The sequence below is a fragment of the Anas acuta genome, chromosome 1 (genome assembly GCF_963932015.1).
Source record: "Anas acuta chromosome 1, bAnaAcu1.1, whole genome shotgun sequence".
Taxonomy (NCBI): Eukaryota; Metazoa; Chordata; class Aves; order Anseriformes; family Anatidae; genus Anas; species Anas acuta.
The window spans coordinates 108303576-108321875 of NC_088979.1; the positions used below are offsets into that span (position 1 = coordinate 108303576).

At 35.5% G+C, this 18300-nt stretch overlaps 1 protein-coding gene across 6 annotated transcripts in view; it reads right to left on the reverse strand.

Annotated features, from left to right (window-relative positions):
- The window catches only part of POU1F1 (POU class 1 homeobox 1), a 181022-nt gene that overhangs the window by 62755 nt on the left and 99967 nt on the right, over positions 1–18300 (reverse strand). The window contains exon 3 of one of the 6 annotated variants that reach the window (XR_011099217.1): positions 914–2241. The exons of the other annotated variants lie outside the window; for them this stretch is intronic. The gene's annotated coding sequence lies outside the window, so the exon portion shown is untranslated. Of the gene's footprint in view, positions 1–913; positions 2242–18300 lie in introns of those variants that run through there. 6 annotated transcript variants of the gene reach the window in all.

An 18300-nucleotide genomic window follows, 5' to 3' on the forward strand; every position in this document is an offset into this window, starting at 1 on the left:
TTAGCACCCAAGCTGTCAACCAGCACTGAAAAGGAATAAGAGTAAAAAAAGAAAAATATCTTTGGATTAGAGTTGCAAAGAAGCAACTTTTAGAAGCAAGAAAACTCCAGTTGGTATAACTGGCAGTATGCTATGGTAATTGGGTCAATCTGTAGCCATTAACCCTTCACGTGAATCTAGGATGACTTCAGCATCAGCATCTCTCTAGTTGCTTTTTTTGTGAACTCTGCACAAACCTGCCTGGTACCTACCACACCTTGCTGCTCAGTGTTTAACTCCACCTAAAAACACTGTGGGAAGTGAAGGCGTTTGCTCCTCTAAGTCACCACTAGGACAAGGTAATACATGAATGGCAAGGACTAACAGTTTCCTAGGGGTTGCAACATCATGTAGGTGATGACAATTCAGCAGAGTAGTCACCTTCACATTTGTGCACTTATACCAAAACAAAATAATAATAAATAACAAATTATAAATACTAATAGTTACATTTGTTTGGTTTTGTTCAGAAACAATGGTGTCCTACCTCTTAAATCAACGTGACTGAAAAGCAAAATTAACTGCCACACAAACAAACAAAAAATCAAAACAGTTCTGAGGCTTAAATTTTCCATTTGTGTTTCTCTAACACTTTAAAGAAAATATTATCAAATAATCACAATACCTTATATTGGCATTTATTACTTAAAATGTTGCTACTGAGTTAAGAATTTTCCTGATATAGCCTATAGGAGCTGGAGTATTAATGCTAATGTATTATCAAAACAACTCTATTAGAAATCCATCAAAAATATATATATATTGCAAAGTACTTAAGATTGTAGTGAAAAACAAAACAAAACAAAACAAAAAAAACATATCACATCACATTCTAAAATTACTTAATCTGAAATTTATTGAAATGCATCTTGATATTTACAGGTAAAACTATAAAACAGACACCACTGTTACGGGACTGTGTAACTCAGAATTAAGAAAAAAAGCTCAGAATTGACAGGGTGGAATAGAGAAAAAGTTGGGTTCTATTTAGCTTTTCTTTGAAGTTCTCTCTGCTATTATAGACAATCTTTACTTTAGGCAAAGTACCCTCAGATTTGCTGCTACCTCAGGTACATGTCTGTGAAAGAGATCAGGCTTCCATATATGCAAGTTAAGTAAGTCCATGACGGACCTTCCACGACTCAGACTTTCATGACTCCTATTAGTTAAAAGATCTTTATCTTCTGCTGATGTTTTGTTTTGTTTTTGTTTTTATTATTTGAACTACCCTTACGAAATGGTCTTGAGATTTTGGTATCAAACACAGACAAACATCAATCCCAAGAATGACTCAGATGAACACTCCTTTGGTTACATATGATTGAGTAAAGGAAGTTTCAGGGGAGGAAAGGACAACATATTTGGATTCTTAAATGATAATAATTAAAAAAAAAAAAAAAAAAAAAGCAAAAATGACCTGAAATGACCCAGAATTTTTCCTTACCAAGTTTCACCGACTTTACATTTCTGTTTTTTTTTTTTTTGAAGGATTAAGTCACACACCATGCTATATCTAAGTTGTACTGTACAAGAAGTTATCAATGACTTTCAGAGAAATACTATGTTCTCCCCTTGCTACTTAATACAAGTCCATCAAGTACACTACAATCTCCATTAAGCCATTATTCTACACATTTCAGATCCACATCTTCAAGGGTTCTCTAACCTTCATATATTTAGATAGAGTCAAACTAGCATTATATAGAAAAATACGTTGTTCTCAGGGACCTGAAGTTCAGCCAGATTAGCCAGTGTGCTGTAGCATACTAAACAACTCACTGCACTATTTATTTCATTTATAGGCTGCAATTAGGACACAGACCAACTGCACATTTCTGTGTAACTTGACTAATTGCCAATACTCTTGAAGATCATGGAAGCACCTCATTATAAAGACTCTTAAGTACAAAATCTGTTTCATGCACTTAAATATAGATTTTCCTTCTGCCACAGGCCTACGTATTTCTTTTATTTAACATTGGACAAACACTGTTTGCTCCCATGCAATATAATTTCTTCTAGAATTCTCACATGTATGACAGGAAAAAGCTCCACTGGAGTTTATAAAACCTTTGGCCTAGAATATTTGATGTGTGCTCCCAGTCCTTTTATCTTCCACATATACTTCTTTTTTCTTTCATTTACTACTCATCAGGTTTTACAAGCAGCTGCATGTTTTGGGGGATGTAGATGTTTTTGGTTCTGTATAAACATAAATCAGAATGAGGGACTGAGCATGCAATATACACAGTAATTTTGTTTCTGCTCAAATTGAAATAAGTATATGTACAGTTTATGTTACCACATGTTAAAGCTCAACCAAACTTTACAAAGGTCTCCACAGTTCTTCTCTTTTTGTAGGTACAAACAGCAAAAATTTTGGTGCAAATTTAATTTACTTTTTGATTTAATTAGGCACAAAGTTCAGGCTAGAAAACCTGTCTTCATTAGCATGGCTGCATGCTGTGTCTCAGCGCCAATATGCTAAGTTGGTACCAGACAAGTGCTCGCTGTATGATGTACAAGCAAATACCATTTTTACAAACCTGGATTTGTAAAATCTCCTACAGTGACCTTTAGGTTAAAGTAGTGGGAAGGAGAAATAACCCGTTTAAAATTATGTCCTAAGGGAATGCTTAAAGCTCTGAAGAGGATCATTTTGGAGGCAACTGCAGAAATTTTAAAAGTTACTGCTCATAGCTGTTTTTAAACACTCCATACTAAGTTGTGCCAAGGAATTACAAAACTTCATCATCACTTCATTCAGAACAAGATGGGTTCACTCAGATCATTGTGACCTGATCTACCCTCCCCAGCCTTGAGCTGCCATGGACCCTGCATCCCCTAACAATGTTCAAGAGAGGGTGGCATTCATATCAATTGCCAGACTTCTTCAATAGATACAGTAAATCTGCAAGAAAACACCTGTCTTCCCATTAAGAGCAAACGGATCTGATATTCCCTGTTCTCAGGAACTGAAACAGGCCTAAAAACTGATGGGAGGAAGAGTGAAACCTATGCTGTGTTTCTCTGCTATCCTTTTTTTAATTTATTACTTTATTTTTATCTGTACCAAACAAGTCATTTCAGTTAAGCCCATCTAGTGGTCTTCTAATTATCAAATAAATGATAGGAGAACCTGAGGATATCCTTCAACTGAGCAGTAATTAGCTGATATCTGGTAAAATAATATACCATAAAGGGTCTGCCCTTTGACTGGGTTCTTACTGCTACCAAAACACATCACTTTTTCTAAATAAATTTTTCTGAACAAAAGACGAACAGCATTTGGCTTAATACTAAAATAATCTGTTGCATTTTTGTCTTTCTGAAAACCAACAATGTACAAGAACACTGACTATGCAGGTAACTTTCTCTGTTTTATCTGCAGTCTCTCCTTTCTCTTCATGTTGTTTCTATAACAAGGCTATTAGCACACTACCTCAGGTATGGTACTTTTTCTCTCTGGTACTTCATATAGCAATACTACATATGACCAGTAATCTAGTACAATTTGTTATCCTTCATTTAGTTTCATAAAATACATCTTCTGTATCATTCATTTTATAATACTGTGTTTTATTTATGCTAGAATGCTGCATCGAGATGAAAAAAAAAAAAAAAAAAGTAGATTAACAAAGCTGCACTAGAATTCAAAAGGATATAATTTTATCTCAGCCCTCCTTTCAATTAAATAATACTGGCAGAAGCCCAAGGTGCAGATCCACAGATCTTCAAGAGAGAGATCATGTTTGCTCCACTCTGCATAGATTCCTAACAGAATCTATGGGATTAGTTAACCAAGAATAGTGAATATTAATCAGCTGCAGGGCACATAAACAAGGCATGCCACTGCCCCAGTTTTTAGCCATATTACTGACAACAGCAGTACTTTTATTGCATCGATGGATGTTGCAGCAGCCATTGTAATTCCCTGTTTAAAGCATTTTATCAGTCTTATAAAATACAGCAGCCTTCAGTGATAAATTATGAAAGAAAAAAATAAGCATAAATTTTTTTGCAAGGAATTTCAACCAGATAGTACCATAAGTATAATTTTGCATTATAAATCAATGATGTTATGCTTCATTCTTCTTTTGTAAAACTAATTTCAATTTTGAAAAAGAAGTTAATGTGGTCTAGCATTTATTTTGGTTCTGAAAAGGACATTCAGGCATGTTAAGATGAAGTCTGTTTCACTGAATTTTCAGAATTCTACAATAAAAGTAAATTCACATACTTCCTATTTCCTTGTCTATGTCATAGTGTCTTTCAGCAAAAAGCGTGCCTGGAAGCATGTGTGTTTGCATAAGGTAAAATCTGATTCAACTTCAAGAAAATCTTGTGAGGTAGCAACCTTGTATTTTTAAATACCAGACAACATAAACCTTTTCTCTGCAGTTTTCCTATACTTGATAAGAACTAACTTCTAGAGTACTACAACTAACCAAAGTTTTCTGATGAACCAACAACCTTATTTGGTCATTGGTTAAGGGCAATAATATTAATAGTTACAATAAAAGGATTGTTTTTAATGAGGAAACCTTGTGTTGCACTTATGAATATATGCTTCATAAGATTTTTGAAAACAAAACAGGAAGGATCTTTAATTCTTCATTCAAATAATCTCATTGATAAAAAAGACAAAATAGGTGTTATAGAGGGAAGGAAATGTCTTAATAAACACTACTTGCCAGTATGCCTTTTTCCACTCCAATGGATACAGTTATCAGTAATTCCTAAATTTTGTGAGAATGGACAACATAGATATTTTTGTCTCAATAACTAGCCATGATAAATGGCCATTAAAAGATTTCCATTTAAGTGGCCTACAAAGCTCATCTATCCTATTGGTAAAAACAAACACACAAACAACAAAAATCACAACCTGTTTTTTCCCTACATCTTCCCCTAGCACTACGTTTCTACCTCCTCTCCCTGAATCTTTTGAATATACCAACATAGTCAAAAATACTGTTTCATTTCAAAATGTTGACTTTAAGTATGATTTCCTAAGCTTAGGGGACCTTTAATTGCCTGAGCCAAGAACAAAGGGGAGGAACACACTGGTCACAAACAAGAGAAATCTTTGGGAAGGATATGCAGGCCCTGAAGCACTTTAGAACATGTCAACCATGATGTGTAACCGAAAGCACAAAGCAAGAACATAAAAATAAGAGGAGGATTAAGAGGGGTTTACTTTAAGAACTCACTGTGTGGGAACCCTATCAAAAAAAAACAATCATCAAGTAACTGTCAAAATAAGTCATTGAAATTTGGTTAAAAACAGGTAGTCCTCCACTTAAAATCCAAATACAGCAGAAATTATTACAGAAGATGACTGGGAACCCTTGTTGGTAATATTCAAGACATCTCGGTGAAAAGGAGCAGACTGTTAGCTTTGATATAGATTAAACCATAATTTGATATAGATTAAACCATAAAGGAACAGCCAGTCTCCAGCTTAAATTCAGTACAGCAATTGGCAGCCACTTATGCTTTAGGATGTGATCAAGTCTTGTAACAGTCAACCAAGCATAAATTTACTATAGTCTAGTGAAATTAGGATGTGTCTATGTAATAGAATGCATTTGAAACAGTTTCTCATTGTTTTCTCATATAAAAAAAAAAAGTCACCTTGTCACTCTTTGCCTCACCTGAAAAAAAAAAAAAATCCATCACATGCATAATCATTCAGCTAATATCAAGAAAATAAAGAAAATAGTAAATACACATTACCAATCTCAACACAAGAAGCCTTGTACTACTGGACCATCCATCATCTTCAACCCTTTGAACACTGAATTTTCTTACAGCCAGGGCTACCTGTTTGCTCATACTGTAGCCACTTAGGAAAAGAATCTGCCATTAGGAAAACCAGCTGATCTCTTTGATTAATGGTTCATTAGCTCATATGCTCAGGAAGTCTTTTCTTCAGTAATGAAGGTTATTCATAGGCCTTTTTCATAGGCCTCTAGCAATCTCTTCAACAGTTATAGCAACTACTTTCATTGGCCAGTAAGAACTATTAAAATAATAAAGCTTTCTTAATTATTTTTAAAAGTGGTTTATATTAAATTACTAGCTAGAACTATACTGTCAATGTCTGAATGATTTTTTTTTTTTTCAGTTTCATTTATTCTTGGACTGAAATCACCTACTCTTTAAAGAGATTTTCCTCAACATTCTCTCTTATCTTCTAGAAATAGAAAGTTATATTCTGGACTCCCTTAACGCATTTTGTGCAGCAATCAATATGTTGTCATATACTTATTTTTGTGGTATTTACCTCTACAAAAGGTTGTTTTTGAGTCAAGCCTCCTATAGACACTCTGCTTGCAGCAATTTGCCTTTTGACTTTAAGCAGCAGACTCAGCTGAACATAAGAGGAAAAATATCTGTATTTTCCAAACTGCTCTTGCAGGTCCCCTACCTTTTAGGGTGGGGGTCAAATGGAAGGAGGAGGGGAATTAAGAAAATAAGTATTTGAATACTATAGAGTTTGATTTAAAATAATAATAAGAAAGAAAGAAACACAAAACGTGTAATGATTGGCTTTGTCATATTTTTTCCAGCCTTCTGAGGCATTTTCTTCCCTCAATATGCAAAAACTTACCCCATAATCTCCTATTTTACACAGAACAGACAGTGATCTCTGGGTTCATAAACCAATTATTTCTTCATAAATAAGTGGAATCTTGAACAACTATCAACATGTAAAAAGCCAATATTTGTGTCACCTACTACAGAGTCTCACATGCAATCTATTGGATTTCATTTGTTCAGCCCTTTTCACTTCAAAGAACATTTGACATTTGTTCTGAGAGCTTTAACTTTCTAATAAGACAAGATTTGGTATCAGCTCTTGTGATAAAACAACTTCATAATTGCTTAAAATCTCTTACCTCCTCTCCTTTTACATACTTAACAGCTCCCTTAGGTATTTGTAGTCACTTTAAGTTTCACTTTACCGTAGTATCAAATTGCTTCAGATTTCACTGTCAAAACTCCAGGTATTTCTCCTTTGCATTATCCTAGAGCATATGTGCAGAGATGTTTGTATAGATCTGGGATCTTTTTTTTTTTTTTAAAAAAAAAAAAAAAAAGTTACATCATTTGTACTATAAAAGAAACAAGTCTCATTTACAATTTAGAGCATTTACAGTACGCAAGAGGTTTAAAATTGGTCCATGAGAGAATAAAACCCACAAACTGAGTAAGATGTTCTGAAGACTACACTAACAAGCACAGAAATACATATATTGATATGTAGAATTGGTTTCAGTATTCTTAATGAGTATTTTGTCTCTTTTTCTTGTCTTGAATCAAAAGGAATCTCAAGCCTTGTTTTTCCTTTAAACACATGCATATAGACAGAATTGGATACAGGTATTTTTATCTCAGTTTCTGATCTACTTTTGCTAATAAAGCAAAGTTTCTCCACTTCACCTTCTAGGTTGCTTCTTTTGCCAGACCTACCTGTACTTACTAGTTGTCCAGTGGCACTGAGGTCCAAGTGACTCCAAATTCAGGGGCTGCAGGAAATACCTGGTGGCAACAGCAGGGAGCAAAATTACACTAGGTGATCTTTGTCTTAAAAGACATAAAAGCATGCAATCTGCTCTTCTGGCTGTTGCCTGCTCAGGACAGCTCTAATGAAATTATGCTTCAACTTAGAGAAAAACTTGTTTTGTAATTGAAAGTTTTCATCTTTCTCGATTTTTCAAAGATTTTAATAGGGAAAAAAAATCTCATGCACAAAAAACACTACAGAAAAAAAAAGTCTTTAAAACTCCTTGTTTCATATACTGTCTTTCTTCTTTTATTAAAAGATGGAGAAATGATTAGGAATACCAAGAAGAACATTGTCTTCCCTCCCCATTCAAATAATTGATTTGATTTTTCAAATAAAATGGAGAGAAAATAAATAAATAAATAAATAATAATAATAATAATAATAATAATAATAATAATAATAATAATAATAATAATAATAATAAGCTACAGTTAATACATATTTTTTCAAGAAATAGTGAATACAGGGACAACTTGAATTTAACCACAGAAGCACCAACTATTTCAGAGACTCAAGACCTACTCCATTTCTTGGCCTTTTGAATAAACTGATTCATCACACTGCATAGTATCAATTAACAAACATGGACTATAAACATAACAGAAATGAAATCTGATTAAAAAATGAACTCATGGTTCCCCTTGATTTAATACTAAGACAAAAACTAGCTGTTGCTTTTAACCAGCACCTTGGCAAAGGACAAATGAAACAAATCCAGTTCCTGTGCTCCTATCCAGTTAAGCTAGACAGAGCTCAGAGGTGTTCCCTGTTCTCACCAAACCAAACTCTTGTTGCAGCTCTTCCATCTTTAGTGCAGGACCTCCCTAGCAGTGCCACACTTCTGCTGCACAATGGTAGCTATGCTGTGATAATCAATCCTAGGCAAATGGATTGCTGATTATAAATGCAAGTTTTCTTTTACTGTGCTTTCTTGTTGAAGATATTTATTGAATACACTGCAGTTTTGCTTACAGACCAAACCAAAGAGAAACCCAACAGGTCTCTGCTTTCAGATACTTAGGCCTCTGCATATGGTGGGCAGAGTTTTAAGCACAAATACCTAGCACTTGTACCTAGTAGTGTGCATTTCTCAACTCCTGCTCACTATTGTCAACCACTAGGTGGTAATGTTCACTCTGTGGACATTACAAGAGATAGCACAAATGCTAGCTGACTTAGAAACAAATTCTCTTCTCATTTACGCTGGTGCAACCATGTAGTAACCCAGAACTGAATGTGACTTGTTTCCTTTCCAATCGACAATTTGATTTATCTTCAGCTATGCTCACTTATGCCCTAAGCACGAAGAGGCATGTCACAGCACCTCATGCGCATTTGCTGCTGTTTGTTCCTTAGACCTGTAAACTATCCTAAAGCAACTTAACCTACGTAAGAACATTTTTTTCTGCAGAGGAAGTTTAGCAGGGCAGATGCATGCTGAATTAATACCACTCAAGCTGATATAATAATATTTTGCTTTGTTTCTATGATATTGGAGCTAATCGATCATCTAGGAACAGATGCAGTTTTTATACTCCCAGTAAGTTCAGGGTTTATGACTTGCTCTTAAAACATTATGTATAAGTTAAAATAAAAAGCATACAAAAGAGGTCACACCAATTATAGATAGAATTTAATGAAGACTGAATATTCCTCTATGCATTCAAATTCTTCTGTCCACTGAAGTATTTTTGAGCAAGCATGACAGAAAGAAGAGGAATAAAAATGCATTTCGGTATAAAACTCATGCTTCAAGTACTGCACAGAATGAAAATGAACATGGAAATATTCTGAGCACAAGGCTGAAAAAATAAAGCTCAGCTTCTACTCCAAGCTATTTAATGACAGTACTTTCCTGATATTACTGCTTCCCTTCTTCTTGTACCTGTTTTATGAAGTAGAAGAAAGGAGATAACTGCCAGAGTTGTTTGCAATATTCTCTTTCTTTTCTAGGGGAGGTGAGGAACAGAGAAGATAGGAAGATAAAACCCTGTTTCCAGTTCTGTAGGGTCATCAGTTTAGATGAAAATATTTACTAGGTGGATTGAGAGAGAAAAGAAAAAGGTAAACAACCTGGCTAAGATATTTTTGAAGGCCTGTCCAAAAAGCCCAACTGCCTTGGGTTTAGATCTATTCCTGATGGAGAGCAGAGACACTAAGCCAAATCTCTCATAACATTGCTGAATGTCCTGCTTACAAAGTCAACAAGACAGCCTCCCTTGCTCTCTGTGTTCAAATAATTGTGCATTTGCAGGACCAAACTGAAAAATTTTCAAATAGCATGGAAGGAAAACAAGCAGAATCTAGTCCAGCCACACTTGCTCAAGAGACAAAAACTTCAAGTTAATATTGTGAAACTAAATAACAAAATGAATGTTTTTGTTCAGTCTGGACTCTTATTGGCAGCTAGCTATACCTTTGTGTAAACATTTACTGTGTCATGGAGAGATGTTGTGAGCATTGGGGTCTGACCTGGGAAAGCCCTATGTACAAAAGCTTGCTCCATTAAAAAACAAACCACCATGCTCGCTACAACCATTCCCTCTGTAGAATAAAAACAACCTCTAGCCATAGCCAAGAAGACAGAAGGGAAGCAGCTGCTTGAACTACTATCCAAATCTCTTGGATAGGTTTGCACATATTACTACAATTACTTTGGAAAAATGGGTAAGTATAAAGGAAATAGAAAGGAGAACAATTCACCTTATCCAGATAATGCACCAGTAAAGACAGCTACTAAAAGCAGGGGGAAACTGCAATGTATAACATAATTCTGGTGTTTTATTTCACCACCAAAGCAATCTTTTTAAGAGTAGGTAACAAAAGAAATAATTTGAATTTCAGATAAATAGAACTTCAGGCCTTGGACTGCTTCCTCTTGGATAAATAGCTCTAAGGGTCAAACTGAAGAATACCACAAAGCAAGGAAAGCCAATGGATCTGAACTTACTTATACCAGGCTGTAATTTGGCCTACTTATATTCTTTTTTATTTATTTTCTTATATTTCCTCTCTGATTTATTTCACGAGGCCACAACGGTCAATTCAAATTAATTTCAGCTGTTACATTCATGCATTTTTCCAACTATATCTAAGGCTACCCTTGAAGGATTCCTAGATTCACACAGGAAGAGTCTCATGGGTTGTCCTTGGCTTTACTTCTCACTGAACCACTTGAAAACCCCACACTAACACATTCATGCAAAATTGGATCAGACCTTATGAAAAGGAAGCAACTTTTTTTTCTTCCATACATCATTCCATTTCCGTTAAATAGCTGGAGAAGAGTAAAAAGCTCTGGGCAATGTCCAGTGAAAGAGATTGCCAGCTGAGCCAAGGTCTGAAACTATGCTTCACTGACATCAAATGGGAATTATGTACTGCTCATGTGTTTATGTGTTGCACAAATAGGTGAATTCTATGCCAGGTAAATACACTTGACATTTAGCTATATCGTTATATCAAATATACCCAAATGGAAAATACGGGTGAAAACAGTAAGTACTCTAGACCTTGATATTACAGAGAAATTATATACAAGTTCAGCTTTTGGCAGGATATATTACATAAGAGAAACAGAAGTGTTAGTACAATAATAACTTATATGCTACAAAATGTGACAAACGGAACCAACCAGTCAGGAGAACACACTTAATGCAGGAGCCAGATGCTAGCTCTTCATCAGCAGATGTTCAGAACATCTGAACAATTTTTAGTTCCTGTAACACATACTCACCTGACTCTGCTTTTTAAAGTTTTTGTGTGTGTGTGTGTGTTTTTTTTTTTGAGCCAGGTTATTTTACATGTTCTCTATAAACATACCATGACATACTCACAAAAATAATTAAAGTAATAACTGAGAAACATTGAAAACTGTGTTTATATCTTAAGTCACATTGAACCGGAAATCAATGGTCGGCTTCTTATATTAAAGTTATATTTTCTGGATTATATTTAATGGGAGACTTTCAACTATCTCCCACAGTATCCTTGTATGCAAGTTATAATGTTAGGGTCTGGATGGATGGACAGATTAAAAAAAAAAATAAAAATCAAAAGTGTTTGAATGACCAGGCTCAAAAGGTGGTAGTTAACAGATTGTACTCTACCTCAATGCCTGTGACATGTGAAGTATTGTAGAGGTCACTACTGTGCCCCATCCTGTTTAGTATCTATTTGGTTTCAGTGTTCCATTATTGAGAAACAAGTCTTCTTTTACTCTGCCTGCTGACAACCAAGGTAACTGAATGGAGTTTTCTGTATACATCCAACTTTAGAGCTTGAAACAGTCTATCCAGAAGTTCAGGAGAACATTTTTCATACATCAAAGGCACCATAACCTTTTGTTCCATGCCTTTCTACTACAAAATACACTACTGAGAATACCAAGAAGAAAAGCACTAGCAGTCACTTCACATCTTCTTAATGTCTTTACAAACATGCCCCTGGAAACTGTGGATCAATGACTTGCAGAAGAATCCCCCAGATCTACTTTGTTAGCCTCTGTATGACTCAAGATCCATAAACCACTTAGGAGACCTTCAGGGCGTAAATAATCTCCAAGAAGATATATAACAGAACGAACAAGAGAATATCTCTTCTGCTCTGGACATCCTGCTATATTCCTACTACTGTTAGAGGAGGTGTGAGCTTATTCTAGAAAGCAAAGAGTTGATTGCCTTAAAAAAAAAAAAAAAAAAAAAAAAAAAAGTGCGCATAAATTTTAATACAGTGTGTATGCTAGGCAACTGACACTCGCTACTGACTCTTCTCCCTGAAACCAAGTTTTCCTATGGAAAGGGACAGACAGAAATGTGATCATATTAAGCTATGCTTTTCCTCAAGAAGAGGGCAGGGGGCAGAACATTTCCTATATTTTTTTCATATTTTTCCCTACTTACTGTCTCAACTTAATAGCATATTTTGGGACCTAAAGTAACAGCATTTCTTTTAAAAAACTCAAGGTTTATTTTATTTTATGTTTTTTAATTTTAAGCAAATAATTCTAAAGAAACCTCTAGCTCAATTTAAAAGCCACACAGGTCTCATAGATACTAACTCCCCAATATACAGTGGTTTTGTTGTTTTCCGTTAGCTGTCAGCTACAAACATCTATGAAACACAACCACCAAAGTCAGCATAGGAATAATGACTTTTTCCCCCATTAAGCTCTAACATCTAATCCCCTTAGAAGTAGCCAATGCTTTGAGCAATCAGGAATTCTTCCAGAATGCAGTATTTTTTTACATCACATCTCCTTTTATATCAGACTGAGACAACATAAAACTTAGTAGGGAACTAAATAAAACATTCACTTTCCCTGTATAGGGATGCACACATTTCTGCCTTGAACTAGACCTACAAGAGGAATCAGTACATAACACCGATATAATACTGAAGGTACAATGAGTAACCTATGGGATGTTTAGTTAGAATTTTCTTCCTGAAGTTCCAGTACAAAAGAGCTACTAACATTCTGTTGATATCTTATCTGAAATAAAGTTCTATTAAATGTTTATATCCATCAGAGAAATTGAAAATAGCAGGAAGAATTGAAATTAAAGAAGGGTCAGCAATCAAGCTACTTAATTAATGGACCCTTTTCTTCAAAATAGTACAAGCATCATTTTACAGATAATGACATTTCTTCTTCAAAGACATTTCACAATAGTGAACACCATAAGAGGACAATAATGCATTTGAAGACCAAGCAGCATAAAGCAACTACCTCTATGGGTAGTTTAATCAAATTGCTAAAGTGATGAAAGAGCCAAAAAATTAAAGTGATGCCAAAAATTTGGTAAATGCTTAAGTAATTGCTTGTTATACAGACTAAATAAAAGTTAAGAATTATGAATTTAAGAGAAAACATTAGAAGGCATCTATTACTAATAGATCAATTGAAATTGTTAGCATTACCTGTAAAATATAGGTATATGAATAATGAATTAAGTAGGTAGGAACCAGGTTCCTGTAAAGCCTATCTGGTTAAATGGTTTGGCATGATGATTTTTTTTTTCTGGTTTAAATAAATACAAGCTTTCACTTATTAAGCAAGGAGACAAAGCCTTGTTCTGGAAAGTGGTTAGGCTATTTTGTCACCATAGATCTTCACGAAACATTAAAAAAGTCACTACAATTCTTGGGGGGGTGAGGAGTGTTCATAGAACATTTATGAGGGACTTCAGACCCTAGTAATGTTGCTCATATGATCAGTGAACTATTTAGTTTAATAACAGAAAGATACACGAAATAAATCATTATATATATATATATGCATATATATGCATAACATATACACAAAACAAATTTAGATTTAATTTGGATTAATTGTAGTAAAGTTTGGGTTTTTAAAAGGTACCTTTGAAAAATAGGTCTGGTCATGTTATTGTACCAAGCAAAGTAAAATACTGTTAGAATTTTTTACTTATTATTATGTCCTCCATATTTTAAGTGTGAATTTAATTTCCAGTAAGAAAAATTAAAACCTCTTAGTTTCTTCCAGAAATATCATTTAACTTTTTTTTTTTGTGTGTCAGAACAGAACCAGCCTTGGGGAGGGAGTGGAACATGAAAAGGACAGAAAACAAAACAAAACAAAACAAAACAAACACAACCAAAATTTGATCTAGTATCTAAAATATTGTAACAGGCTGTTCAAGATATTTAAGAAATGTGTGGATGTGGTGCTTAGGACATAGTTTAGTGCTGGACTTAAAGTGCTACATGATGGTTGGACTTGATGAGTTTAACGGTCTTTTACAACTTGAATGACTGTATTACTCACAGAATATTTAGCCACACAGACTTTTGGAGCTTATACAGCATGGTAGCTTCCCAGAATTCAAGAATTCTTTCTTCCTTGGTGTGTTTTGTTTGTTTTTAAACATATTCCTTCTTATGTTTATTAACTACTTGTAACTGACTACTGCATTCAGACTCTATTTGATCAGTACCTTTATTGTTTATTGTCCTAGAATAGTTTACCTCCCTAGATGGGACAGCTTGATGCACTGTCAGCCATTGACTCCTATACCCATCACCCTGACTTTTTTTTTTCTGTGTACTGAACTCAGTTGTGAACCATTAGAAACAAATCCTAAACCTGACATACAATTTTTTTTTTTTTTTTTTTTTTTTTTTTTTTTTTTTTTTTTTTTCTGAAGCAATTTCTTATTATGGTCATGCTTATGTGTAGAAACACAAAGATGTTGTCCCAATATATATATATATATAAAATAAAAGCATTATAGGTGTAGGTCTCTGCATAGTTTCAGAAGCTTCAGTGAGAAGTATTGCAAGGTGTCTGCATGGAAGCACATATATTCAAGCCTCTGAGCAGACTGAGGTGTTTTTTTTATTCTTTCTTTTGTTTGTGCTTTTCTTTTCTTTTTCTTTAAAGTCATGTAGATCTTGAGTAATTGATTCTATTGAGGTGAGACCTCAATATCTAATCCCCCCCACCCTTTTTTTTTTTTTTTTTCTGGGAAAGTACTTAGCACATTTAGAATTTTAGCATGTTTCCAGTATTTTGAAATCTTCAAATTAAACACATAATCACAAAAACAAAACAACAACAAACAACGCTACCTTAGCAGAGTATGAAGGAAGAACTGAGGCTTTTCTTTTCAGACTTAACTGCCATTCTTTTCTCAGTCCCCCTTCTCCCACATGAAGTATAGAGCAAAAGCTTTCTAGATTTTTCTATTCAGATTTAAATTCACCTTCTGTTGCTCTTCCTTCTTTTAACATTTTCCCTCTATAGGATGCACTGCTTGGAATCAGATACAGTGCATTTTCTGTTTTACTAAGGTGACTTTTGTTCCCCTAATGTTTTCTTTTCACTGTCTTCTCTCCCATCTTTCTATCATTTTCCAGATCACTAACTCCCAAAATTTCTGCCTCAGCCAACAACTTCAGCTGATCTCATCCACCTACATCACTTGATCACATTCCAACAAGACATATTTTCTTCCAGCCTTTCTGCTGCAGCGACCCTTAAACCTCAGGGTCATTGCAGGGCAGTGAAGTGTCCTGCTTCAGGACACCCACACCATCCCTCAGCCCCCAGGGAGGTGAGGCAGAATGGGTGACACGGGCTGGTGTCAGCCTGGCCACCCCCAGGCTCCATCACAGACGAGACACTGGTGGAACCCCCAGGCTAAAAGCAAAAGACCCAGACAAAGCTTCTCACAGGTTTTGCTTGCAGCTCTTTTCACATAAAAATCAAAACAAAACCAAACAAACAAAACAACATCAAAAGCATAAAAACCGTAAGTTGGAGAAGATGTATCAATAGAGATGTATCACTTTTCCACATACTAGAAGTTTTTATCCCTATAGTAACTATCTAACATGCTAGTTGGATGAAACTTTGGAGTTTTTCACTAGAATCTGTCAGCCATACCGTCGTTGATGCTGTTTTCAAAAAGGATAAACTGAAATGTTAGACTAATCAAAATAAGCTAGATGGTTGTACAATTAAGAAATATTTATTACTTTTAACTGAATCACTTATGGACAAGACTTGCTGCAATTCACCTCTCAGAGGACTACACAAAAACTGCTTTAAAAACAACATTAAGACCATCAAATCAGCCACACTACTCCATTTAAAACTAACATTTTCTACTCTTTATATGTGTCACCTTATGTAGAGTGCTAGTACTTCCTCCTCATTGATTATGAATAATTAAATTTCCAAGCTTTCCTCTGGAAAAGCAAACTTTTCATTCAAAGTTATTCTCCCCTATATTTTGCTTTGTTTTGAAATTTCTACTTGTGTTGATCTATATTCAAACATGTCCAGTCATTTCCTACTCTCCTCTTTTCATTACAGGCCACATTATCTGCTACTTCACTCTGGCCCTTCCCAGACTCCAAAAAGGTTCAGTGTTTCTGCAGGTTCTTCAGAGTTCAGGAGCTTGCCAGCATCAAATTGCCAAATCACAGGTTCATACCACTGGACTGTAGTCAATCATAAGGAAGAACTTGGTCAAATAATTGTGTATGGTTTGTAAATTGTGTGTTTGTATAAATGCAATGTCAATAAATAAATAAATAAAACACATCAAAGCTAGCTCCAATGTTTTAGGGAAGTCTCTTGTGTTGCTATTTAATGACCCCAAAGCAGAAAGACCTCTGGCTACTGCTGGAGATGAAGATACATGCTTTTCTGTGGCATTGTACTCTAAACTGCATTTAAGAAAGAACAAACATATTATCATTTTTCTTAAACTTTCCCATGTGATCAGTTTTGCTCTTTACAGGTGGTGGGAAATTCTGCTGTTTCAGTAGTAGCTACCGGAACATGTATGCCTAAAGAAAAGGTGAATGTGGTATTGGTTTGAGAAAGACTTTCTCTTTACACAATGCTCTTACCAGCTGTGCAAGTAACACAGTAGCATAAAGTGGGTGATGTTTTTAAATCTTGGCTCCAAACACCTGGTTATGTTTTTAGCCACTCTTTTTTCCTTGCTGTATTGGGTTTATGTGGCAAGAGTTTGGTAGCAGGAAGGCTGCAAGGGTGGCCTCTATGAGAAGAGCCCAGGAGGTGCCTTATGTCAAATCAGAGCCAGGTCCAGACAACTCCAAAATGGGACCTGCCGCTGGCCAGATCTGAGCCAATTTTTAGTTTGCTTTTAGTTTCTCATGGTTCTAGTCTGTTAATGATAGACAATAAATTATATTAATCTTCCTACACTGGATTGTTTCAGCCCGTGACGGTAATTGGAGAGAAATGTCCCCTTTCTTATCGCAACCCTTAAGCCCCTTCTGTCATATTTTTCCCCTTGTTCCTCTGAGGAGGGGGAGTGAGAAAGCAGCTATGGTGGAGTCCAGCTGCCCAGCAACATAAACCCACCACACTTGCTTAAAGCAATAGCCTCACATGAACTGTGGCAAATAGCACAGGTTATTTAAACAGTGATCTCACACACCTTTAATGTTAAAAGTTCCATTAGCTTAGTCAAATCCCAAGACAGCAATGTTCTATACTGCTGTGTCATGGTGTGACAGGGTATAAATTTACACCGATTACATTTAAGGAAGCGATCACTACCAAGCATTTAGTTAAGTAAATGTCAGCATTTCCTCCACAGGCCTAAGGGTCCTGAGCATATATCCCTTATGGGGGTTTGGCTGTGGGGGCTCCCTGCCCACTAAAGTGCTGTGGGGAGAGACTCCTTGGCAGTGTTGTGCCATGGGGAAGCTGTAGCCAGGGCCCACCCTTGCCCCTGGGAGCTGCTTTTAGCTGAAGTTTCCATGCTTAGTCCCTGCTTGAGCTACAGCCCCACTGCATGGCAGCCCTGGGCCCACCTGCAGGCTCAAAGCCTGGCCCAGCCTTGGCCTAGCCACAGGGAGTTGGCCTGATGCAATTTTGTTTTACTTTGGGATTTGTGTATGTGTGAGTGGTGGATTTTCTTTTATTTACTTATTTATTTATTCAGATTTTCAACAAAATTAAAGTCTGTTGCTTTCGTCTTATATCAAGTTCAGATGAGCAGATGCAGGCCCAAAATCATCTCAGTCCAATCAAATTAAGATGTCAGTTCTCAGTATTGCAAATTAGATTAATAAATGACTTCAATGAATGTAGTCAATTTTGCATAAGTAAACAAAATAATACATATGGATGAAAACTGCGTAGGATAGCTCTGTTATCAAAATTCCATTCATAACTAAAT